Source organism: Delphinapterus leucas, chromosome 10 (genome assembly GCF_059928025.1).
Source record: "Delphinapterus leucas isolate spDelLeu-1000000601 "Yukka" chromosome 10, BTC_Dleu_Yukka2, whole genome shotgun sequence".
Classification (NCBI taxonomy): domain Eukaryota; kingdom Metazoa; phylum Chordata; class Mammalia; order Artiodactyla; family Monodontidae; genus Delphinapterus; species Delphinapterus leucas.
In genome coordinates, this window is record NC_143138.1 from 13,387,157 (window position 1) to 13,415,074 (window position 27,918).

General features: G+C 36.3%; 1 pseudogene; it reads left to right on the top strand.

The window, feature by feature from the left end:
- Positions 1–1,242: 1,242 nt before the first annotated feature.
- Positions 1,243–26,360, top strand: LOC111181285 (S-formylglutathione hydrolase pseudogene; annotated as a pseudogene).
- The last annotated feature ends 1,558 nt before the right edge of the window (positions 26,361–27,918 follow it).

Genomic DNA, 27,918 nt, shown 5'->3' on the forward strand with positions numbered 1-27,918 from the left:
TCTCGAGGGGAACCTTGTCAACGCTTTGGGTTTTAAACTTGACAAACTCCACCCTCCCATTCTCAAGTGGTCAATACAAAAAATAGCTGCCAGTTTCTTTCAGTGCAACAACGTTAATTAGTTCACTGCTCTCATTTTACTTCGGGTCTTTGGTACAGCTGAAGCTTTGCTGGTATATTAGTAACGACATAAACGCTTGCACATCTTTGAAAGTCTGAGAATGTGAATCACCTTGAGAGAAATAGGTTTGATCGGAACACAAGAGCTACATCTGAACAATTTCTTTGCTGTTGTTAATGGTGCTTGTAATGCAATTTGAACTTCAGAATGAAAAAATTACAGAGAATAAATGAAGAGAGGGAGTTCATGCAAAGTATATGCAACTCTTGGTAATCAAAAGAGAAGAATTCAGAAAATTAATGGCTCATCTGGGAGACGTGAATTAATTTGGTGTTCTGATAAAAGAAAAAAATATAACATTTTCCAAGATTTAGAAGAATTAACAAATAAATTTCCAGAAATACTGAAAATCTTTGCAATGCTTCTTGATATTTCCTTTGACAACCCCAGGGGCCAGACCCACCGAAGATTCAAAGTCTGCTGTCCCCCCAACTTCCAGCTCCCAGTTCTGATGTGCCCCCATATCTGGTATCTCCCATCTAGCGTGGTCTCCTTACAAAAGGGAACCGTGAATCCTCAACGGCCATTTTAATCTTCTGCTTCTGTTACCGACCCTCCTGAGTCAGTCCCCAACAAGGGTCCATCTGCCCCATGTCCTTGGAGCCAATAGAATGAGACCGAGTTTGGTTCAGAAGCAAAGGAAAGCTTTATTCTCTATCAAAAAATGCACACGTGCGCGCTCACGCTCTAGAGTGCATGAGCTCCCCACAGGCCGTGGGCGGGGCTGCTTTATAGGGATCTCGTCTGCCGGGAGAGGGGCAGAGTTCTCGCGGGGATGGGCGCAGCTGCGCGGCTCACGCTCCAGACCGCAGGGCGGGATGCGGCGTCTGTGCGCACGGCCCGCCGCTGCCATCTTGAATCAAGGCGTCGTGTTTACACACGGCCAGCTGAGCTGTGGAAAATACGGCCATTTCGCACTAGGAACTCTGCCGTGAAGTGACGTGTAAGACCTCTGTGCGCAGCACCCTGTAAGTGAAACGACTAAGTACAAAGGAAAAGAGAAGGAAAGAAAAGGTTAGAATTTATTACCCAAATTCTGTTTTTATTTCCCAGGAATTGTTAATGGGCTTTGCTAATGACAATTCTGCAAGTAAAAGATGAATCTTCACCATCCAAAAAATAGATGTAAACCGTTACTCTATGTATTTGGAATGAAATCAAACCGGAGAAGGCTATAGCTACATCAGAAATACTAAGAACTTTAGGTAGCCATAGGAATAATTATGTTTAATTTCATATCATCTATGTAGGAAAAATTGTGAAAGCCTTTGAAATGTACTGAAAGATTATTGGGGGTTTTCAGTGGAAAACTGTTCAGTTTAGAGCACACTCTTTTGGATTATCTGGTTCTATGGGGCTCATGTCCTTCATTGCCTTTGTGCTATTTTACAACTGTAATTTGTAGATCATGAATCCAATGCAAATATTTTGGGGCAGCAGTCCTGCAAATAAATTTTGGCTGGTGGAGAGACAATTGCTTTCTCTCCCTTACCCTGCAGACATAGCCAATTTTTGCCTCTATTTTCAGATGTATTTCATGATTTTCCTATGTCTCCACCTCTTAAATTCTCCTTGAAACCAGCTGTAACATCTTATTGGTTCCCTTATTAATTAATGAGTTAAATTCTTTGGTATTTATTCATTTTAGATGTACTATATAAAAGTCATGATTTTCTCTTTTATGAAAATATTTTTAACGATTTAACAAACTGCTATATATTCCAATTTAATTAACTTTTAAAATTAGTCAAGCCATCACTTCATTTTGCAAGAGAACCTCTAGGTTCCATTTCCGAAGAAGAGAATATGGAAATGTGGCTATTCCCCCCAGCTCTGCTTATCATCCTTATCTTACAAGTCAATTTTTTCCCATAATTTCATAAGATCTTTTGTTTCCCTTATAAATATTTCATTCATCAACTTCCTCCGGGCCTTAATATAGGAAAACTCATCAAAGAAGAGACATTATAGCTATTCTGTTAGTGGAATAGGTTTCCTTTTTTTTTTCTTTTTCCCTTTTCTTGTTTTTGGTACTTTTTAATACATACTTTTTATACCAGTGCTATCCTTCTTTTTCTCTTTATTTTACAATGTCTAAGCTGACTGAGCCAATGGAGTGCAACTAACTAATATTTATGTAGAAAGTATGTTTGTGACGGGACCCAAATTCAAGAAATGCCCCCAAGGAGGTCTTTAAGTTATATAGGTGTTGCATAATTTGTTCAGATTCTCCTAGTGCGTAAATTAATGCTGAGAGTATTGAATATTTAAGAAAAAATCTGTAGCTTCCAGGAAATCTTTTAATAAATGAGTATCACAATTCTTTCAGCAATAATTACTAAGGTCTTATATATTATGATAACCACACACACATATGCACTTATTCCCAAAGTACTGAAAAGGAAATATATATTTTTCATTGAACTTGATTTCAGTTTGAGACTTCCTTTAAAATTGCAATCAATATATCTTTGAAATAAGTGGAAACTTTTCCTGCTCCTGTATCAGGAACAGACAAATGAGCAGTTTGTAGTGATAGAATTTTATTAACAACTTAAAACTGTTCTTATGGAATCTACAGCTAAAGGGTCATAGAAGGGAGAGACTCAAGGAGGACTAGGAAGGTTAGGTTAGTTAACCCTAATAGTGAACCACGGTGCTCCTAGCATCCACAGCAATTTCTGCAAGGGTCGAGAATCATGTTTATTTTTTCTTTAACTTACTCTTTCAAAAACATCCAGAAATAGGAACTGTTGTCAACTCTGATCCTTAGGCTCCCCAGGAAACAGGATTCATGGGAATAAATAGACCCAAGAATGCTACTTGTGTTTATAGATAAAGCAATTTTGTTTTAGTTTCATATTTACTAACGCTATAAATGACAACGCTGCCTCTAATACTGTTTACTTAACAGCAAAGTGATGCTTTGCATAAAAAGTCCTCAGTTCTGCTGAGTCCCTTTCTGATCCTCCAAATAGTTCTGCTTCTCACCTGTAGGAAGTATAGAGTGGTATTTAAGAGTCAAGCCAGATCCCACCATTTACTTAGTCATTTATTTCAGTCCCTATTCTGGAAAATGACTAATAATTGTGTCTGTATTAGAGGGCTGCTTCAAGGATTAAGAAAATTGATGTGTGTAAAGCATGGTATCTGGGCTGCATTAGGCACTCAATAAACATTAGCAGTATAAAGGTCAAAGATTGACTCATAAACTGGTGTCGACAAAGGCGATAATCCAGGAACAATCCACTCCAATTAACAGGACTGCAGAAAGGAGCTCTCCGCTTTGAGATTTGGTGGGAGGTGGAAGACGGAGGGGGCAACCACCCCTGCACCCAGAGCACTTGTTAAAGGATCCTCTGAGGCAGTAGTTTTCAAAGTGGCTCACATATTTCTCTGATGGCTCTTCAATATCCTCCAGGTGGTCTGTGAACGTCCTCCTAGATTTAAACACAAGTGAGAAGACTTTAAGAGAGAACCTCACTGCTGTAAATAAATTCAGGTCTCTCAACCCAGGTAAATTGTGCTCAGAAAATGGAGGCAACCAGCAGATGTATTTGTTAAATAATTATCAGTTGTCCATAAAAAGTCTTGGAGCATGAAAGACATGTCAAAAGATTAGAGAAGGGGATATATTATCTTTGTATTTATAATGGGTGGATTCTGTGAATTATCAATTTATGCCTTTAGTAGAGATCCCAGAAAAAATTCTAGGGAATGTTATTAAATAGTTTTTAAGTACTTGGGAGTAAAGGAGAAGGGGCAAACATTTTAAAGATTGATGATATTTTTGGGAGGATAAGAAGATATAGAGCAGTTCTTATCAAACTTTAATGACCATGTGAATCACCTGGGAATCTTGCTGGCAAATTCTGATTGAGTGGTTGTAATTGGGCCTGAGAGTCTACATTTTCAAAAAATTAGTTAATTAATTTATTTTTGGCTGCATTGGGTCTTTGCTGCTGGGTGGGCAGTTTCTCTAGTTGTGGCAAGCGGGAGCTACTCTTTGTTGCTGTGTGCAGGCTTCTCATTGCAGTGGCTTCTCTTGTTGCGGAGCACAGGCTCTAGGCGCGCGGGCTTCAGTAGTTGTGGCACGCAGGCTCTAGAGTGAAGGCTCAGTAGTTGTGGTGCCCGGGCTTAGTTGCTCTGCGGCATGTGGGATCTTCCTGGACCAGGGCTTGAACCCGTGTCCCCTACATTGGCAGGCAGATTCTTAACCACTGCGTCACCAGGGAAGTCCCAAGAGTCTACATTTTTAGCAGGCTCCCAGAAGATGCCATTTCTACTTGTCATAGGACCACGCTTGGCATAGCTAGGCTGTGGAGTACTATCACATACTCCTGAAAGAAATATAAATTGGAAAAAAATGTTTGTAGTATTCATTAGGATTTTTAAATAAAGACGCAGACGTAGAGAATGGACTTGAGGACATGGGGAGGGGGAAGGGTAAGCTGGGATGAAGTGAGATAGTGGCATGGACTTATATACACTACCAAATGTAAAATAGATAGCTAGTGGGAAGCAGCTGCATAGCACAGGGAGATCTGCTTGGTGCTTTGTGACCACCTAGAGGGGTGCAGTAGGGAGGGTGGAAGGGAGATGCAAGAGGGAAGGGTATGGGGATATATGTGTACATATAGCTGATTCACTTTGTTATACAGCAGAAACTAACACAACATTGTATTGGAGTATACTCCAATAAAGATGTTAAAAAAATGTGCATGCCTTTTAATACAGCAATTCCATTTCTGGGACTCTGTACTAATGAATTCTTTCTCATTTGTTTGAAGATAAAAGGATGTTCATAGCAGCGTTGTGTATAAAAGCAAAAATTTGGCAACAACCTAAAGGTCCAACAAAAGGAGAGTAGTAGAGTAAGTTGTGGTAAATTGAGGACTGTTTTGAAGCCATTAAAGAGAATGTGTACTGTCATGGAAGATCCTCAGTTTATTAAATGAGATAACATAGAGCACAATCCTATATATATTTTTAAGAAAGAAATATGTATATCAGTACATATACATGAAAATATATAACAAAGTATCTGAAAGGATCAATTTCATAGTGGTTTCCTCTGAGTAAAGGCATGGTACTAGAATAGGGGAGTGCAAAGGAAACTTTCAGTTTTCAGTCTTTTTCCTTCTATATTTTATACACTTTAATAAAGAGAATCATTTACAACCTGTGACTGTTTTTAACAGAAAAGCAAGAGGTGGCCCGTGGAAGTTGCCACAGGTTCATCGGGAATATGTTCATGAATGTTGTCTTGAAAGAAAGCTTCTGTTTTCCTCCACTGCTCCTACTCCCGCCTCTTACGTCAGATGTGTGGGTTTTCCACACCAAGAAAGTCAGGCATTAACTGCCTAGAGTTAGCACAGACCCCACGGGTTACAGGCTCAGCAAGACACTTTCCCCTACTTCAGATGCCAATTGCAAGTCCAGGCCTCCAGTACTTCTGATTTTAACTCAAGGGGCCCAAGACCCTCTCCTCAGGTTTGGTAATTTGCTAGAACAGCTCATAGAACTAAGGAAAGCAGTATACTTACTGTTACTGGTTTATTACAAAGGATACAACTCAGGAACAGGCAGATGCAAAGATGCATAGCGCGAGATATGGGGAAGGGGTGCAGAGATTCCATGATCACCCTGGGTGCACCACCCTCCCAGCACCTTGATGAATTCACCAACCCAGAAACTCTCTGAACCCCTTCAGTTAAGATCTTTTATGGAGGCTTTATTACGTAGGAATAATTGATTAAATCATTGGCCATTAACGATCAACTCTAGCCCCTCTCCCCTCCCTGGAGGTCAGAAATTGCCAGTCTAGTCACCTGGTTGGTTCCCCTGCAACCAGGCCCCATCCTCACAGGCTTGCTCGGGGCTTGTTATGAATAATAAGAGACACTTCCCTTTATTGCTTTGGAGCTGATTTCAGGAACTAGAGACAAACCCCAAATATTATAACAAAAGATACTCCTACTGCTCTGTTACTTAGGAAGTTATCAATACAAGAGTTTTAGGAGCTCTGTGCCAAGAACTGGGGACAAAGACCAAATATATCTTTTTTATTACATCACAATGTCCTCATCAATGAATTGGATCCAAGGACTACGAAGTAGATTTGTAATTGTTAGTGTCCTCATCAATGAATTGGATCCAAGGACTACAAAGTAGATTTGTAATTGTTAGAAACAACCAAATCCAGATCCCAGTCACCATCGAGAGAGGTCTCTTGTGGTGTGTTCTAGAACTCTCTGTCGGGTCCTATTTTAAAAATATACGTAGGGACTTCCCTGGTGGTCCAGTGGTTAAGACTTCACCTTCCAGTGCAGGGGGTTCGATCTCTGGTCGGGGAGATAAGATCCCACATGGCTCGCAGCCAAAATACGAAAACACAAAACAGAAGCAATATTGTAACAAATTCAATAAAGACTTAAAAAAAAACGGTCCACATCAAAAAAAAAAATCTTAAAAAGTATATGTACCTATGACCGTCATAGGAAAAGGAAAAAGCACTTTATCAATTTTTCAAATGATGTGAGGCTAGAAAAATAGCTAATTCTTTTGGTGATAAAACCAGGAATTCAAAAATAACTCGACTATCTGGAAATGATCAAATCTAAGAAAATGAAATTGATTTGGGATAAACATAATGTCCTACCCTTAAATTTAAAAATCCAACAACACAAGTTAAAAATGGAGGAAACATGGTTTAATAAAATCTCATTTAAGAAGACAGGAATTTTGGCTGATTGACCCTCCAACTGATCTAAGAATATAATTTGTCTGCCACAGACATTTGATTACATAGTTGCAAGAAGGTTCCTCAAGATCCAAATTAGAACCAAAGGGGAACTTTCAACAAGATAAATCTCAGGTCAATATAAGGAAAATCTTTAGCCTGTCTAACAGTAAAATGGATTGTTTTGTGAGACTTGTATTCTCCATCCTTGGAGATGTTCCGGCAGAGACCAAGCTACCTCTTGCTCTAGATGAAGTAGAAAATCATCAGATAGACAACCTTTAAGACCGATTATAGAATTCTAAAAATGTATAATTTTATGACATGAATTAACAATCGACTTTTGATTTTTAATGTTTAAAAACAAGATGTGATATCATATCTTAAATATATTTATTTGATCAATTCTATCAAAAATGATAGTCTTATGATAGGCATAGTAAGTATAATTGGTGTTCCAAGGGTTTTCTGTCTCACTGAATATGGTGCACAATTCTTTACTAAGGGTACCTCCTTAAATTCTCAACCTGAAAGAGATGATGAACATCTAGTCTAGAACAATCTCATTGAAGATGAAATAGAATTGTGTGCCTGAAGCATATAGAATCCTTTGTGCTCAAATTCAGTCTCACCCCAGTGAGGGTGAGGGTGAGTAGAGCTCCTTTGCATTCCTTCACCCTCTCTCTTGGCTACAATCATGCAAGGGCACCTCGTGTCAAGGATGGCTGCTTACCATTTCAGATACTGGTAGTAGTGGTGCAGCAATTACCCTACCATATTTATACACTCTGACAGTAGGTTTTGGTGATATTTAGGAAATAAAAGTCCTCACTCCTAGGCAATAATGTGAGCTTTCTGGCCAGAAGACTTCCATGTTTCCCTTACACAAAACTCCTGTGCCATGAATTTATTTTTTAACCATCCCCCCCAACCAAAAATTAAATTACCTCAGTATTTTCATGGCTTTATTTTTGTTGGCCATAAAATTGCTATTGGCTGCCTTGGTGTTTGTGTTGGCATCAGTGGGCATGCTGATGTCAAGTTAGGGAAGAAAATAAACCTTCAAAGGAAAAACCAAATCGACCCATTTTGGGGACTCATGTTGTATATGAGAGAAGAGGAATTTGTTTCTCTGTGTGTAATGTCATTCTAAAAATTGATGCAAGTGGGCAGAAGTATGCTCATAGTTGATTAACTGCTCTCCATGAAGACAAAAAAAACACTGATTTATATATAGCATTTGCCAATTTCTATGGTGTAAATACTCCCTTCATGGTTGATTTCAGTCTACCAAAATAGATCTCACTGAACTTGGGGTTGGGAAGAAATGGGCTAATAGGCTTTGAGTCAAGCAAGTCTCTTAAATTGAAAGTGGGGGGAAAAATTTAGTTGGATATTTGGAGTAAAAAAAAAAAAATGCCTATAACATTTGACACCTATATTGACTCCTTCCTCATAAAAGGTTTTACAGAGGTATTTTAGGTTGGTTTAGGCCTGGCACATTAAAGCCGTATTTGTTTCTTTTTCCTGTCCTTTTCCAACTATTTTGATCAGCTGTTTAAATTTGCTTTCTTACTAAAAAGTATTTTAATAATGAGAACTGCAGCTATTCTAATATTTATCTTGAGGTCCTTCCCATCATTGTGAAGTTTAATCTGTATTTTCATATCAAAGAAGAAACTTTAATAACAATTAAAATTATGTGGTTATAAGAAGAAAGATAATTATATATCTTTAGAGTGATTCATATACCAGGAATACCCATTCTTCCATAAAATATATACATAAGTAGTTTGATCTCATTCAGTATAATGAAATCTATTATTAAGGTTGATATTCTTTGTTGAAAAAGAAAAGGAGTGCCAGAAATTCTTGGCTGGATATCCTAATACCCATTCCCAATCCCTTTTCCTTGTCTTCCTGAAAACTAAATGAACTCTTACCCAGATATCCTTGTAGCTAAGCTAGCAAATTCCATGTTTAACAGGTCTGTCTAATAGGATGTAACTTGAAGCCTACTTAGAGCTTATGGGAAAAAAGGCATGGATACAACTTTCAGCATCCTCTTGCCTCCCACTCACTTCTTTCTGAGTTTAATTTGAATTAAATGCCTCAATGGCAGGCTATATTATGAGGCAACTAGCATGAGGATGAAAGCTACCATCATAAGGATGGCAGATTGGCAACGGAAAGAGATTAGATGAATTCTCACAACATGGTCAAACCATTGACTAGACCTGGGGTATATACCTCTAGATGTCTTGTTATATGAGAAAACAGCCCTATCTTTTTATAGCTTCATTGAAGCATAATGTACATACCATAAAATTCACCTGCCATAAGTATACAATTCAATGAGTTTTAGTAAATTAGTGGAATTGTGTAACCGTAACAATCCATTTTCCGCCCAGGCTCACTTTCAGTCATTCCCCATTGGTCCTTGGCAAACACTGACCAGCTCTCTGACTATAAACTTACCTTTTCTAGACATTTCATATAAATAGGATCATGCAATATGTAGTCTTTTGCATCTGGCTTCTTGCATTTACGATAATGTTTGTGAAGTTTATCGATGCTTTAGCATGTGCCAGTATTTTCTTCCTTTTAAATGCCAAATACTATTCAATTTGTATATCTGTCTGTTGATTGATACCTGGGTTGTTTTGAGTTTGGACACGTTACAAATAATGCTGGTAAGAAAATTTATGTATAAGTCTTTTTGTGGACCTATGTTTTCATTTCTCTTGTCTAGATTCCTAGGAGTAAAATATGGGAGTCATATGGCAAGTTTGTTTATGACTAACTTTTAAAGAAATTGCCTAATTGTTTTCCAAAGTGGCTGTGCCATTTTACATTCCCACTGCCAGTATTTGAGCGTTCCAGGCTCTCTCTATCCTTGCCAGTACTTGATACTGTCTTTTTGATAAACATTCTTAGTAAGTATATAAGGTGGTATCTTATTGTGGCTTTAATTTTCATTCCTCGAATGACTAATGATGTTGAGCACTTTCTCATGTGCTTATTAGCCATTCATATGTCTTCTTTGGTAAAATGTCTATTCAGGTCTTTTGCCCATTTTTAATTGGGTTGTTTGTCTTCTCATTATACAATTGTAGGATCTCTTTGCAGATTCTAGGTACATGTCCTTTACCAGATATACGATTTACAGATATTTCTCTGAGTCTGTGGCTTATCTTCTCACTTTCTTAATCTTGTCTTTTGAAGAACAAGTTTTTAATTTTAATGAAGTCCAATTTATCAATTTTTTCTTTTATAGTTTGTGCTCTTAGTGTCATGTCTGACTTATTTTGTTTTAAATTATTATTTATTTTTTTATTGGTTGCGTTGGGTCTTCGTTGCTGCACGTGGGCTTTCTCTAGTTGCAGCGAGTGGGGGCCACTCTTCGTTGCGGTGTGCGGGCTTCTCATTGCGGTAGCTTCTCTTGTTGCCGAGCATGGGCTCTAGGTGCATGAGTTTCAGTAGTTGTGGCACACGGGCTCAGTAGTTGTGGCTTGCGGGCTCCAGAGCACATGCCCAGTAGTTGTGGCGCACGGGCTTAGTTGCTCCGCAGCATGTGGGATCTTCCCGGACCAGGGCTTGAACCCATGTCCCCTGCATTGGCAGGTGGATTCTTAACCACTGCGCTATTAGGGAAGCCCTGAATTCTTTGCTAACCCAGGGGCATGAAGATTTACTCTTAGCTGCTTTTATAGAGGTTTAGCCTCTATAATTCCTAGTTTAAGTTTTTAAAAGTTTAACCTCAGTTCTTTTAGGACTCAGGTTCCTTTGGAGCTAATTTTTGAGTATAGTGTGAGGTAAGATTCTGTGTTGGTTAAATCACTTATTTACTCCATATATTTCTTTTTTGCATCTGGATATCCAATGGCCTCATCACTATTTGTTGGAAAGACAATCCTTTCTCTATTTAATTGTCTTGGCATGCTTGTTGAAAGTCAGTTTGCTACAAATGTAAGGATTTATGTCTGGACTCTCAATTCTATACCAGTGATCTGTAACAGGGGTGGCAAAATATGGTCTGTGGGCCAAATCCAGCTCACTACCTTTTTTCTGTTGTTAATAAGTTTTATTGAACACAGCCATTCCCACGTGTTTACATCTTGTTTGAGCTACTTTTTTACTATGATGGCAGAGTGCCGTCATTTGCAACAGAAACCAAAACGTCTCAAATATTTACTATATGGCACTTTATAAAGATTATTTGCTAACTCCTGATCTTTATGTTTATCCCTCTGTCAGTATGATATTCTTGATCACTGTAGCTTTATAATAAGTCTTGAAATCAGGTAGTGTGAGTCTTCCAACTTTGTTCTTCTTAATCAAAATTGTATTGCCTATACTAGGCACTTTGCATTTCCATATAAATTTTAGGATCAGCTCATCAGTTTCTGAAAAGTAGCATGCAAGATTTTGATAAGCGTTGTGTTGAATCTATAGATCAATCTGGGGAGAACAACCATCTTGACAGTATTAAGTCTTACAATCCATGAAGATGACATCTTTCCATTCATTAGATCTTTAATTTTTCTCAACAGTGCTTTTTACTTTTCAGTGTACAAGTGTTTGATTTCTTTTTGTTAAATGTATTTCTAAGTATTTTATTATTTGTGATGCTATTATAAATAAAACTTAATTTCATTTTCAGATTTTTAAATTGTGCCTATTGTTACAATTGTATAGGTATACAATTGATTTTTGCATATTGATTTTGTATTCTGTGAACTAGCTAAAATAGTTTATTGCTTCTCATATGTTTTATGGATTTTTTAAGGATTTTCTACATACAGACTCATGATATATGCAAATAAACAATTTTATTTCCTTCTTCCAAACCTGGACTGGATGCTTTTATTTTTTTTAAAAACTTGTTACACTGACTAGAACCTTCAATCTGATGTTGAATAAGCATGTTGAGTGTGGACATTGTGGCTTTTTTCCCTGATATTTGGGGGAAAGCTTTCAGTCTTTCACCATTAAGTAGTTATAGGTTTTTCATAGATATCCTTCATCAGGTTGTGGAAATTCCCTTCTATTCCTAGTTTAAGTTTTTAAAATCATAAATGGATGTTGAATTTTTTCATATGCTTTTTCTGAAACAATTGAGATAATCATGTGATTTTGGCTCCTTACTATTCTACTAATACGGTAGTCTATATTAATTGATCTTCAGTTGTCAAACCAACATTGCATTCCTGGAACACACCACACTAGGAGGTGGTATATAAATTTTTATACATTCCTGAGTTAATTTTTCTAATATTTTATTAATGCTTTTTGCATGTATGTTTATGATATTGGCTAGTTTTCTTTTCTTGTGAGGTTTCTGTCTGTTTTGTTATCAGGGTAATACTGTCTCATAGAATGAGTTGAGAGGTGTTTCCTCCTCCTCTCTTTTCTAAAGGTTGGTGAAAAACTGGTATTATTTTTAAATACTTCATCAATGAAACCAACTAGACCTGAGCTTTCCTTTGTAAGATATTTCTAATTACCAATTCAGTTTCTCTTCTTGTTATAGGTATATTCAAATTTTCTATTTCTTCCTGAGTCTGTTTTCATAATTTGTATCTCTCTATGATATTTTTCCATTTCATCCAGGTTGTCTCATTTGTAGATCTAATATTGTTTATAATAGTCCTTATAATCCTTTAAACTTTGATAGGGTCAGTAGTGATATCCCCTCTTATGTTCCTGATTTTGGTAATTTGTGTCTTCTCTCTTATTTTCTTGGTAAGTCTATTTGTTTGTTAGTTTTATTGAACTTTTGGTTTAATCTATTTTCTTTATTTTTGGGGTTTTTTTTTTCTATTTCTGTGATTTTCATTCTAATCTTTATTATTCCCTTCCTTTTGCTTGCTGTAGGTTTAGTTTTCTTTTTGTAGTTTCTTGCATTGGAAGTTTAGGTTATAGATTTGAGAAATTTCTTCTTTTCTGAAATTAACACTGCTGTAGATTTGATGGTGTTTTTTAATGAATTCAATTTAAAATTACCAGACCAAGCATCACTTACATGCAAAACTTATACTGCAGTGAAGTTGTTTGATAACAACTAATGTTGTTTAAATTACAAGTAACGTCAAAATTTTTGTTGACCTCCTTCTGGCAAAAGTTAAAACAAGAAGGAGGATCCCACAAGCCAGTTTTCAGTGGATATATTTTCTGATCTTAAACTATAAGAGAAGAATCTAATAGAATTCTATAAATGCCTTCTAAGGGATGAATATATTCTATTAAAGTCATATGATTATAGTCTGATATCAATATTTGGTAGTACCTATCTGTTTAAAAGGACATTTTCAAAGATGAAATACAGAAAATCTCATTACAGGTCAGTATTAACAGATAAATATTTGCAATTGACTGTTATGATAGGAAACACTAAATTTAAACCTCAAACAAAATGACATCCCCCCAAAAGAAAATCCCCACATTCTTATTGGTAGACCGTATTACAAAAGAGTTCTCAATTATTGTAATTATATGTTGAATTTCATCAAAAAATGTTTGAATTTTTTTCTTGTTATATACATATGTACACAATATCTTTGATTTTGTCTCTTAGACTGCAATACTATTTGGTTCCTTACAAAAAGTTTTCCAAACCCAGCAAATTAACATCTGATATCTGCCTAGCAAATTAAAGATTTACCCTCTTTGGAAGAAGATAACATCCCCAGAGCCTCTAGAATTTTTCATACATAATATCTGGCATTCAAAAAAAAATTACTAGCCATTCCAAGCAATAGACATAAACAACTCAAAACTAGGAAAAAACGCAGATGGTAATAACAAAACTGGATGTGTTCCAGATACTGGAGTTACCAGGCAGGAATTTTATTCAGGCAAGAATTTTTTTTTTTTTTAAAAGGTGAAAAGATGGAGAATTTCACTAGGTCATTGTCATATATGAGAAAATATACCAAACATCACAAAATCCAGAAAAAAAGCATACTACTTTTATTAATTTGTGACACATCGCCATAGTGCTTTTTTCCCCAAACTTTTGGGGCTGCTTACTCTTTTATTGCCTCTTTGCATAATAACAAGTCACATTACTATTTTATATGGAGGCAATAGATATATTATTTAGTCATTCCTCTAACATGTTGATCATTTGCTGAATTAGTAACAATTTGGGGTGCTTTTTCCTCAGAAAGCACCAGACTTTGTCAGGGTAAACTATGTGAGATATACTAAAGCAATTCAATATATTGGAATACATAAAATTTGACATCTGACATAGACAGGGGTAGGTTTGTGTTCTCTAAGTGAGTACATTTTCGATAAATGTTATTTTACACCATTCTCATCAGAAAAACATGCATGGTACATTTATAATTATATACACTGTGTTATTGAGTATATTCATGACAGGAGAGAACATTAGTTTGGGTCAGATGTCAATGAGAATCACATCTTCCATTTATAATTTTACATGTTTGATGTTTGGAAGAATTTTCCACAGGCTATTTTCAACTCTCTACATTTCAAATTTTGTTTCTCTTCCACCATACATGTTCTTCCAGTGTTGTATGAACTAATTCATGTCCATGTAGTGATACAATCTCTGGTCCTGCACCTATGTATCATGAGGTGGGGAGATTCAGCACAGTGGAGAGTAGGGATATTCCTAGAATCTCTTCTTATATCAGAACAGTTACCAATAAATTGACTATACATGAAAGTGACTATAAACCACATAAATATGCCCTTCTAAGCCTAAATTAAATGTAGCTTTAACTCACCTTCTCTTTGGCTAGATTCCAAAATTGGATGCAGTCAATTCTGTCACCACTCAAATGAGGGAAGATATAATGGAGGGAAAGTTGAGTGGAAAGAGACAATGGTCTTAACTTACTGCAGTTGAAAATATCTTATTTTTGCAACATTTACAACAATAAATTTGTAAATAAAAATAAATTTTTATTTACAGAAATAGATTTCTTTGTGAACACATTGCTGGGACCCCACCCAGGGCTTTGGAAGGGACCTAGGCAAATAGAGTGCTGTGAAGCTTAAGCTTCATTAGATAGAAGGATAAATGAGAAAAAATAATAGTTATTAGGCACTGGAGATTTGGGAACTGAGACAAATGGGGTGCAGGTATAAGAGAGAATATTTCCACTGTTTGCCTTTTTTATTATTTGGACATTTATATACCTATTAAAAATTAAAACGTTTTAATTGAGGGCAAATGTTATAAATTAAAAATGAATGGCAATGACATTGAGCACTGAATACTGCCAGAAGCCTAACTTTCTGATAAAAAAGGAAAAACATCAGGAGCTGACAATGATTATGAATATAACAGTCTATCCAAGAACTCTGAGGGCTGGCAATAAGCCCCAAACACTGAGCAAGTAGTGAGATAACCATTTCTCATCAACCCTCAGTCTCTCCCCTCTTCGAGGGCCTCGACAAATATTTTGCTGAGATGTAGCTAGGTATTGCATAATGTGATTTCATGTGTGCAAAAGCATGCTATTATAAATTCAGGAAGTGTAGAACTCTAAGGTTCGCTATAGCCCAAGCCACGTATGTCGATTGGGCACTTGAAATGTGGCAACTACAAATTGAGGTATGCTATAGGTATAAAATACATACAGTATTTCAAAGATTTAGTACAAATAATCTCAACTTTTTAATAAAAAATTAATTTGAATATATGTTGAAATCATACTTAGAATATATTGGATTAAATAAATTATATTAAAACCAGTTTCGCCTTTTCTATCATTTAAAATGTGACTACTAGAAAAATTAAAATTACATATGTGTTTCAACTTAAATTTCTATTGGATAGTGCTGCTCTAAAAGCACACTTTCCTTGCTCCTCCAGTTTGTAGGACTGCTGAGGATATAACTTGGCATACCTATGCCAGTTTTATCACTTTAAAAGAGAAAGTTAAATTTCAAAATATCAAGAGCTAAAAAACTCCCAGAATGAGAAAATGACATATCTATCATTACAATTGAATAGATCCATTGAAGTGTTATATAATCACATTGTTTCACAAGATTGAAATCATCTCAAGAATTTTCTTTAAAGTAATAAGTAGTTTCTCCAAATAGTTCATTCTAGTTTTTTAAATTACCAGTTCACTTTATGCCTCTCTAAAATATCTTAATTTCCATAAAATGAGAATGATGGACTTCCATAATCTTTAAAAATAATGTTATAAGGAAAAAGCTATAAGCAAGAAAAAGACACATACAGAAGAAATCACTCAGAGTTCTTCAATAGTCAAAATTATTTATTAAGGTAAATATTGTACTGGCTCATCCTTCAGTATCAGCCAGTCTACAGATCAAAACTTATGTGGGATGGTTCAACATGTGAAAATCAATTGGTGTAATACAGCACATTAACTGAATGAAAGAAGAATTATATGATCATCTCAATTGATGCAGAAAAAGCATTTGAAAAAATTCACACTTTCATGATGAAAACACTCAACAAACTAGGAATAGAAGGAAACTACCTCAGCAACATAAAGACCATATATGAAAACTAACAGCCAACATCATAGTCAAGGATAAAAGACAAAGTGTTTCCTCTAAGCTCAGGACAAGCAAGGATACCCACTTTTGCCACTTCGTTTCAACAAAGTACTGGAAGTTCTAGACAGAGCAATTAGGTAAGAAAAAGAAATAAAAGACATCCAAATTGAAAAGGAAGAAGTAAAATGATCTCTGTTCATAGATGACATGACCTCATATGTAGAAAACCCTAAAGATCACACACACACACGCACACAACTGTTAGAATTAGTAAATTCAGCAAAGTTGTAGGATACAAAATCAACACTCAGAAATCAGTTGCATTTCTATACACCAACAATGAACAATCTAGAAAGATAATTAAGAAAATAATTTCATTTGCTATAGCATCGATAATAATAAAATACTCAGTTATAAACTTAAGCAAGGAGGTGAAAGACTTGTACACTGAAAACTACAAAATATTGCTGAAAGAAATTAGAGATGACACCAATAAATAGTAAGACATCCCATGTTCATGAATTGGAAAAATTGAGATGTCAATACTACCTGAATCAATCTACAGATTCAATGTAATCCCTATCAAATTCCCAATGATTTCTTTTTCCAGGAATAGAAAAATTCATCCTAAACTTCATCTGGAATCTCAAGAGACCTAGAACAGTTAAAAAAAAAAAATCTTGAGAAACACAACGTTGGAAGTTTCACACTTCCTGATTTCAAAACTTACTACAGCAAAGATACAATAATTAAAACTGTGTGGTACTGGCATAAAGACAGGCATAGATACTAGTAGAATAGAGCTGAGAGCCCAGAAATAAACCCTCACACATATGGTCAAATGATTTTCAACAAGAGTACCAAGACCATTCAATGGGGAAAGGACAGTGTTTTTCAAAAATGGTGCTGGGAAACTGGATAGCCACATGAAAAAAAAATGCTGTTAAACTTTTGCATTACTCCATATACAAAGATTAACCCAAAGCTTGCTAATTCTAGAATATTTTCATCAACCCCCCAAAGAAACCCCATACCCATTAACAATCATTCCCCATTTTGCTCTCCCCCTGGCAACCACCAATCAACTTTCTGCCTCTGTGGATTCCTATTCTGGACATTTCATATAAGTGAAATTATACAATATCTGGGCTTTTGTGTCTGGCTTCTTTCACTTAGCATAATATTTTCAAGGTTCATCCACACTGTATTTTGTGTCAGGACTTCATCTCTGAGTAATATTATGTTGTATGGATATACCACATTTTGTTTATCCATTCATCCTTTGGTAGATATTTAGGCTGTTTCCACCTTCTGGATATTATGAATAATGTTGCCAAGAAAATTAGCAAACAAGTTTTTATGAAACTATATGTTTTCATTTCTCTAGGAGTGGAGTGTGTCTGTCTTTTTTATTTTAGCCATCCTTGTGAGTGTGAAGTGGTAATTTTTTGTGATTTAATTTGCATTTCCCTATACAGTAGTGTCACTGAACATCTTTTCATATACTTATTGGCCATTTGTATATCTTATTTAGAGAAATACCTACTCAATTTGGTTATTTTTATTTTGATTTGGGTTATGTGTCTTTTTATTGTTGAGTTGTCAGACTTATTTTTTTTATCGAAGTATAGTTGATTTACAATGTTGTGTTAATTTCTGCTGCACGGCAAAGTGATTCATTTATACATATATATACATTCTTTTAAATATTCTATTCCGTTATGGTTTATTACAGGATATTGAATATAGTTCCCTGTGCTATACAGTAGGACTTGTTGTTTATCCATTCTATATATACCAGTTAGCATCTGCTAACTCCCAATCCCTCCCTCCCCCATCCCCCTCCCCCTCTGCAACCACATGTCTATTCTCTATGTTTGTGAGTCTGTTTCTGTTTTGTAGTCAGGTTCATTTGTGGCATATTTTAGATTCCATATGTAAGTGATATCATATGGTATTTGTCTTTCTCTTTGTGACTTCACTTAGTATGATAATTTCTAGGCCCATCCATGTTGCTGCAAATGGCATTATTTCACTCTTTTTTATGGCTGCGTAGTATTCCATTGTATATATGTACCACATCTTCTTTAACCATTCATCTGTCATTGGACATTTAGATTGTTTCCATGTCTTGGCTATTATGAATAGTGCTGCTATGAACATAGGGGTGCATGTATCTTTTTGAACTAGAGTTTTGTCTGAATATATGCCCAGGAGTGGGATTGCTGGATCATATGGCAACTCTATTTTTAGGTTTTTGAGGAAACTCCATACTGTTTTCTATGGTGGCTACACTAATTTACATTCCCACCAACAGTGTAGGTGGGCTCCTGTTTCTCCGCACCCTCTCCAGCATTTGTTATTTGTAGACTTCAGACGTCTTTATATATGTAGATGCTAGACCTTTATCAGATATATGAGTTGCAAATATATTCTATTCTCTGAGTTGTCTTTTCATTTCTCAGTAGCATTCTTTGAAGCACAAAACATTTGGATTTTGATGAAGTTTAATTTTTTGTTTTTTTGGTTGCTTGTGCTTTTGATGTCATACCTAAGAAAACATTGCCTAATCTGAAGTCTTAAAGATTTATGCTTATGATTTATTCTAATAGTTTTATAGCTTTATATCTTATATTTAGGTTTTTGATCTATTTTGAGTTGATTCTTATATATTGTGTGAAGTGGAGGTCTAAATTCATTCTTTTGCATATGTTTATCCAGTTTCCTAGTAGTATCCAGTTTCAAGTTGGTTGAAAAGACCATTCTTTGTCTGTTGAATTGTGCTGTCACTCTTGTCACAAATCAATGAATCGTAAATGTAAAATTTTTGTGGACTTTCCATTCTATCATTGGTCTATATATCTAGCCTTATGCCAGTACCATATTATCTTTATTTCTGCCACTTTTTAGTAAGTATTGAAATCAAGAAGTGTGCAAACTCCAACTCTGTGGTTTGTAAGATTGTTTTAGGTATTATGAGTTGCAATTCCGTAAAGAATTTTAGTATCAGCTTTTCAATCTCTAAAAACTAGACAGTTGGGATTCTGATAGGGATTATGTTGAATCCATAGATTTAATTGGGGAAATTGCCATCTTAACAATATTTTTTTAATCCATGAATATGGAATATCTTTTCATTTACTTACTCTGTAATTTCTTTCAATAATGTTTTATAGTTTTCAGTATACAAATCTTATACTTCTTTTGCTAAATTTACTTCTAAACATTTTATTGTTTTTGATACTATTATAAATAGAATTGTTTCCTTAATTTCATTTCCAGATTTTCCATTGCTAGAAATAAAATAGATATTTTTGTATATTAATACTGTATCCTTCAACCTTGTTGAACTCGTTTATTAGCTCTAATCATTTATGTGTGTGTATTTCTTAGGATGTTTTATATACATAATCATGTCATCTTCAAATGGAGATAGTTTTACTACTTCCTTTTCAATCTAGGTTTTTAAAATTGCATTATTGCTCTGATTATAACCTTCATTATAATAATGTTGAACAGAAATAGTCAGAACAGACATCTTTGTCTCTTTCTGATCTTAGAGAGAAAGCTTTCAGTCTTTCCCCATTAAGTATAACATGAGCTGTGGTTTCTTGTAGATGCCCTTTATCAAGTTGAGGAAGTTCCCTTCTATTCCTAGTTTGTTGTATGTTTTTATTATAAGGGGAGTTGGATTTAGTCTAATGCTTTTCCGGCATCTATGGAAAGGATCATGTGCTTTTTGTCCTTTGTTCTATTTATATGGTGTATTACATTGATTTTCTTATGTTGAACCAAGCTTGCATTCCTGGGATAAATCATCCAAGGTTATGTATGCTGTTAGATACAATTTACTATTTTTTTGTTGTTGTTGGGGATTTTTTAATCTATATTCACAAGGGATATTGGTCTGTAGATTTCTTGTTTGGGGGCTTTCTTTGTCTGCTGTTGGTATCAGGTTAATACTGACTTCATAGAATGAGCTGAGAAATATTCTCTCCCCACCCTATTTTCTAAAAGAGTTTGTGAAGAATTTGTGTTATTTGTATTTGTATTGATCTGTATTTAAACTATTTGATAAAATTAATCATTGAAACGACCAGAAATTAAACTTAATTTTCAGAGTTCTGAAATATTTTATTCTGAAAAATTTTCAAGTGTTCACATTGCTTTTATGGAGGAAAGGATTTTTTTTTTTTTTTTTTTTTTTTTTGCAGTATGCGGACCTCTCACTGTTGTGGCCTCTCCCGTTTTGGAGCACAGGCTCCGGACGCGCAGGCTCAGCGGCCATGGTTCACGGGCCCAGCCGCTCCATGGCATGTGGGATCTTCCCGGACCGGGGCCCGGACCCACGTCCCCTGCATCGTCAGGCGGACTCTCAACCACTGAGCCACCAGGGAAGCCCAGGAAAGGATTTTTGAAGGTCCTACTCTGCCATTGCCACTGGCATTCATTTCATTTTTTATTATGCTACAGAATCAGTTAACCAATGTCAAGTGTTTCAATTAGAAACCCACATTTCACATATTTAGTTCTAGATTTACTCCTCAAGTTCCTAAAATATCATCCAAACCTCCTCAGTACTAAGATGACAAATGTACATTCCCTAGACATGGAGGTTTTCTCAAATGGAAATTTCTTTCTAGATTAAATTTCTTGAACCTTAAAGTGTGATGACTCTTTGCTAAAGGTGTTACTTTTCATTTGAAAGCAAATTTTAAAAAACTTTTAAAACTATAAAACACTATAATATATGAGATGATATTAACATCATCACCACTTATGTGATAGTCATTTCACTGCATCCTAGTTATATTGCTTTTATTTTTTTAAGAAAAATAGAACTTCACATTGGAGCTGAATTTAACAATCTGATTATCAATTTAGGGTCACCAATCAGTGATCCAATCCATGTTTATTGACAGTAAGATAAAGCTCAGATGGACATTAAAATTTAAATATTCCTGAGTGACAGCATCCATTCACTTGACATAGATACCTACCTATCTTTCTGTTGACCTCAGCAGTCTGAGTTTTAGCCTTCATCTCTGTGGCTTCCATTGCTGCAAAGTCTTCTCCCTGAATAAGACACGTATGAGCCCAATCTCTGAAATTACTCACAGTGGGAAAGGCATAGCTGTTCTGGAAAGGAGTTCTGATTCTGAGCTAAGATATTGCCATGTTTAGCCTCTCAATTTACCATTCTATTTTTCTCTTTTCTGAGTTCTTTTTACCGACTGTCACCATTTTCTGACAATTCACTTTCCATGACTTTCTATAGGTTGAATTCTGCCTTCTGTTCATCTTACCTTTGACAGTGCATAATTAAAAGTGATCTATTAACAGATCACAGGACTTTTTTTCACTCAGCCCTCATCCTTCTGAAATATTCTCTTGTGAAGCAGTGTGCTCTTTTATCCTTTATTGGGTTGGTTCAGTTGTAGGAATGCTTGTGTAATTTTCTCATTTTGAGAGTTGCTCTAACATACTGTGGACCACTTCTTTATCCCTTGAAATTCTTTCTTTGGTTCCTATAATGCTGCTCTTTCCTGGTTCTTTTTTGTTTAACTTCGTGTTTCCTTTTCCTCTTTGATCTTCCAAACTTGACCTTCCAAGCTTCCCCAAGGTTCAGTCCTCAGTTATTTACCTTTCCTCCCTTTATGCTTGAAGAGATCATTGATCCTGGAAACCCAGACTTCAGAGATCTTAAATAGTGTTATGTTAATTATCATTTCTTCAGCAATAGCTAAGGGACCTCTATTTCTGTTCCAGAACCCTCTCCTGAGCTCAGATACACACAAACTGCCTATTAGACCTTGGCTATGCTTCACTCACCACAAATTCAACAGGTCTGAAAGTCAGCTCATCACCTTAACCTCTCCTCCACTAATCCCACCTCACCCCAAAGAGTTCCCCTTTAACTTTTCTGTTTCTGTAAATGGTGTCACAATTTTCCCAATTCTTCAGATTTCAGAACTGGAAAAAAATTAAGTGTTTTTTAATTTCTCTGGCCACTTGCCCTCTACACATAGTCATTTTAGTCATTTATTGATTTTTCTTTCAAAGTTTCTCTCCTTGTTCACATTTTTGGTGGATGATTGTTGGTAGCTATTAAAATTTTTGGTGTGCATATTCTTGGACTCAAGAATTATATTTAAAAGAATTCATTATACGGATTTACTTGAACAACTGGGAAAAGACACATACAGGTATGCTTATTTCAACATTGTTGAAATAGGAAAATTTGAAAACAAACTAAATGTCTACCACTTGATGACTGGTATTATATGTACCAATATGATAAGGTATCTATTCTCATACATGAAAAAGCAAGATTAAATTTATACTGTTATTACATTTTGTAAAACAATAAAAGGATGCACATACACACACCCATACTTGTATATGCATAAGCACTTTTTGTAACTTATTTTTCTCCATTTAAAAAATTAAAGTATAATTTACATACAGCAAAATTCACCCTTCTTAGTGTATAGTACTGAGTATTTTGACAAATGCATACAATTGTGTAGTCACCTGACAATCAAGATATAGAACAGTTTCTGTCACTCCAAAACTCCCCTGTGCCACTTTGTAAGTCCCACCCCAGCCCTCACCCTCAATCCCTGGCTTCTATTGATGTGGTTTTTGTCCCATATAGTTTTCCCTTTACCAGAATGTCATATAAACGGAATTATATAGTATACAGTCTCTTGAACCGGACTTCTTTAAGCAAGCATAGCATGTTTAGATGTATCCCTCTTGTTAGGTGTATCAGTCGTTTTTTCCTTTTATTGCTCAGTAGTATTTCATTACATAGATAGACCACAGTTTGTTTATCCATTCTGCAGTTGAGGAACATTTGGGTTATTTCCACATTTTGGCAGTTAATGAATAAAGCCAATATAAACATTCATACATAGGTGTTTGTGTAAACTTAAGTTTTTGTTTCACTTGGGTGAATCTCTAGGAGTAGGAATGATGGGTCATATTGTAAGTATATGTTTAACTGTATAAGAAGTCACGTTTCTTTCTAAATGCCTGTGCCATTTTGCTTTCCCATGACCAATATATGGGAGTTCTAGTTGCTCCACCTCCTTGTGGGGACTTGGTATTGTAAGTTTTTTATTTTTATTATTTTAGCCCTTTAAATGAGAAGTGTTTCATTGTAGTTTTAGTTTACATTTTCTTAATGGCTGATATTGAAAACCTTTACCTGTGTTTATTTACATAGGCATTTTTGAGAAATACACACACACACACGCACTCACACACTAAATCATGATTATATTCAGTGCCACAGTGGGAAGGATTTGTAGTAGCTGGAGGTGAGAAAAGACTTTTACGTTTTACACCCTACTCTTTATATACTAGTTAAATTTTGTCAAGAGCATGTTTATTTGAAATTTTTCTAAACAAGTTAATTTTTAAAAATTTCTCTTCTTTATATAAAACTATCTCTGTGTCTTATTAATCCATTAATGGGGCTTTACATGTAAAATATAAAGATATTTTTCTCCTATATCCTACTGGATGGCCAAATGCTGTACTGTCCAAAGCAGCAGCCACTAGCTCATGTGGCTATTGAGCCCTTTTAATGTGTCCAGTGAGGAGCTGAATTGTTCACTTTAATTAGTAAAAATTATAATAGCCACCTGTGTCTAGTGGATACCATATTAGACAGAACAACTCTAGAACGCTTGTTGCTAGAAATCTGTTTCATCTTCATTCTTTCCCTGTCTGATTGCTATTTTAGTTTTTCAGCCCTCACTGAAGGGTGACTGATAAAGATGATTCCTGGAAGTGGTAGTGGAGACTTCTGCTCTGGGAGATGAAGCGAGTGGGGAGGGGGAGGGGAGCACACCTGAACTTTTAAAATCACACTTAGATGAACACCTTCATCATCACAGAAAGTTCTTCTGGGCAGCACTGCTCTCTAGAGGGTTGCTGAAGTTGTTTGAACATGACAGGTTTGAACTAACGTGCAAAATGAAATTTGCTGTCTGCTTACTTCCAAAGCCAGGAACTGGAAGAGTTATTGAACTGTACTGGCTTCCTGTCTTAAAATACACAGAGCAAATGCTACAATGAATCAGCCATCCTCAAGCAGGCTCAAAACACAGCCTGGTCATCATTGCTCCAGATACCAGGGCAAGATGAGATCTGGGACCTTGGCACTGGGGCTGGATTTTATGTGGATAGTTGAAAAACTATCTACAGAATGTACTCTTACATAATGAATAAGCTTCCCTCACTGATAAATGCCAATTTTCCAGTGGACCATGGAAAATTGGCTATTTTTTGCTACTCAGTGGGAGGCTGTGGCGCTCTTACTTGTGCTTTAAAGAACCCTGGAAAATGCAAATCTATGTCAGCATTTGCTCCAATTTGCCACCAGCTCTCTGTCTTTGGGTGGGTGGGAGGGCAAAAATCTCTCAATGGATATTTGAAATCAGAGCAAAATAAATGAAAAGCTCATGACACTGGTGTTCTTAGTAAGTTTTTTTTTTTTTTTTTTGCGGTACGCAGGCCTCTCACTGTTGTGGCCTCTCCCGTTGTGGAGCACAGGCTCTGGACGCGCAGGCTCAGTGGCCGTGGCTCACGGGCCCAGCCACTCTGCGGCATGTGGGATCTTCCCGGGCCAGGGCACGAACCCGTGTCCCCTGCATCGGCAGGCAGACTCTCAACCACTGCGCCACCAGGGAAGCCCTCTTAGTAAGTTTTATTCAGGTTCTGGTTAGACCTGATCAAGGAGGTGTTGACTAAACATTTCAGCCGCACAGCTACTTCCTGACATCAGTTGTTTTTAGATTACAAGAGGGTTATGATTATAGTTACTTTTCTTTGCAATCTTTTTTAATGACCACATCAGACTTCAAGAAGAATTCCCAAATACAGGAAAAATCAGACATTAGAATCTTTTCTGAGTTATAGTAGTTAGACTAAAGAAAAATACAGTTATTCGATTTTAAAATGAGTTTTCATGACACTAAAAGAGTTTGATCATGTAGTTGAAAATCTAAATACAAGAAAATACATAAAACAAGAAAAGTTCAAGTACATAGTAATGATTGTAGAAGGCTTATCAAATATGTTTGAATGGCACCACACAATTATTCAGACTTTTCTGTAGTTACTTTTTAAAAACTGTGAGCAGGTTGGTCTTATTTTACAGATCTCTTTGACACTTTTTATGAGGTTGTAGTAAATCATTCGAGACTTGTCTGAAGATCAAGTTTTGTTGAATGAAGAATGAATTTTCATTGCTACATCTGTGAGAAGTAAGAAATTCATCACTTTTTTTTCTGAAGTTAACTTAGAGTTAAGCCCCGCATCTTCTCCTTCTTCCTCATCATGTCAGAAGCTGGAACTATAAACTATACTCCATCTGTGCTGTAGAATCCTCCCCCTTCCTGTCTATCACCCTCTCCCCACAGGTATTTGCAGAGGCTACATTGATTTTACTTCATCCACTATTATTTCATCACCACTGGGAGAAATTAACAAAATTATAGATACTTAGTCAAAAATGCAGAATTTCATCCATTAATGCTTTTATTATCCTTAAAAAATCGAAAATATAGCCCTTCTAGACTCTTTCCATTTAAATTCAGGACTACTTTCAGGAAGACCTGCCACATGGTCATGGGTGGTGGGCGTGGAGCTTTTTATCCCAGGCATTGTTTCCATGTCCCCAAGACACCCACAGCCCAGCCAGCCAACCCTGGCACCACGGGCTGGTCCTAGCTCTGGCTTTGTCCGTTCTCTCTGCCCTGTACAGAGCCCCATGCCTTTCCTGCTACCTCTTCTAGGCCTCCCTCCATCCTCCATGCATGCACTGCCAGATGGATCTACGAGCATCTTCGCCTTTCTCCTCTGTCACATACCTCCAGTGTCTCCAGCTTCCAACCCTATTGATTCTTGAAAAGTAGAAGCATGGACAAAGAGCCAGCACTGAGCAAGGCCGCAGCTCCTCAGTCAGAGCCTCCTCCCTTCCTCCCACCACTGGTCCACTATTCACTATTAACAGGTTCAGCAGGACCCAGAGAATTTCTAAAATGGCAGAAAGTGAGCAAAGTTATATTCTCTATATATCATATAAAACCTGGTGGCCAGTGGTCCATGTGAGATATTCAAAAGGCCAGTTATGCAAAAGCTAAAAGAATAATAACAACAACAAAAAGCTAAGTCTTTACTGTAGCTTCAGGGAGCACTGGTGGATGCAGGCAGAGGTACACCCCATGACCACCACCAGAAGCCCTGATGGTATAAGCAAAAGTGTGCATGTTGACTGTCTTTCCTTAAATCAGGAGTTTCCCTCTGTGTGATCAAGTTCTTGTGTTGGCAGCTGAGAAAGCCACTGACAGCTGGGGAGTTATTTTCTCCTTTGGTCACAAGATGATGAAGATAATCTAGGGTGGGAAGTGTGGGGGAGAGAAGGAGGAGACAAATGCTGGCTCCTCTGACCAGAACTGGTAAGAAGGCTCACAGATCTTCCTTTCATGTAGATCAGACTCCTAAATAACTCCTGAGTCTACCCCTTACATTTGCTGAGAAGCAACCGGATCACATCAACAAAACTCTTGAGGTGTCATAAAGAAGGATCAAGGTTTTAAATCAGCCTCTTTTTCTTTTCTTTTCTTTTCTCTTTTTGGATCATTACAAAATACTTAATCTGGATGGTGTTGTTTCCAAAAAATGGAGGAATCCACAAAACTCAATAGAATACTATTTTCCAAGCGTGAGATCTAGCCGGGAAAGTTATTTGAAGTTAATCCTTCCTGTTTTGTGATGACTCTTGACCTAAAACAGGCAGAAACTTGGATAACTAGAGTTGTCCATTGTAAAATGTTTTTAGATGCCCTGACTAGGAATATACCTGATTAGACGGAGTTATTTTTTCGGAATTTTCCACTTGCTGTCTTAGTGATTCCATGAAATTGCAGGTCAGCCCACTTTTTATTTCATATGTATTAAACATACTCTGTATTTAATACATGCTAAGTATATAATACATATGTACAACATTAAATTCATAATAGACCACTGATTGTTATATTTACTGTTTAAAATTATTTCGAACAATGAAAGTTTCTTCTAGACAATGCATATTTTCTAGGTTGTTCTCTAACTGAACGTTATGTGTCAAACATTCAGTTCAACCAATATCAGTTGAGAGCCTTCTGTGCGCCAGGTGTGTGGTGGATGGATATTGTGGCATTTCCATCACTTAAAAGAGCGTTGTTAATTCTGGGTAAGTTCTAGGTAGACTTCTCCACATCCTTCAGTCTTTCTTTCTTCCCCATCGTTAGCTGTTCCATCTTACAGCAATACTGTATAAGTATTACTTTTTGCTGTGATCAAATGAGAGAGGCAAGTGTGTTCCCCTTAATAAACATAATCTTAGTTTTTAAACTGAAATCTAATTCTCTATTTTAGCTATACATTTTGACTTCGCTTTTAACTTACAGCGACAAAGTATA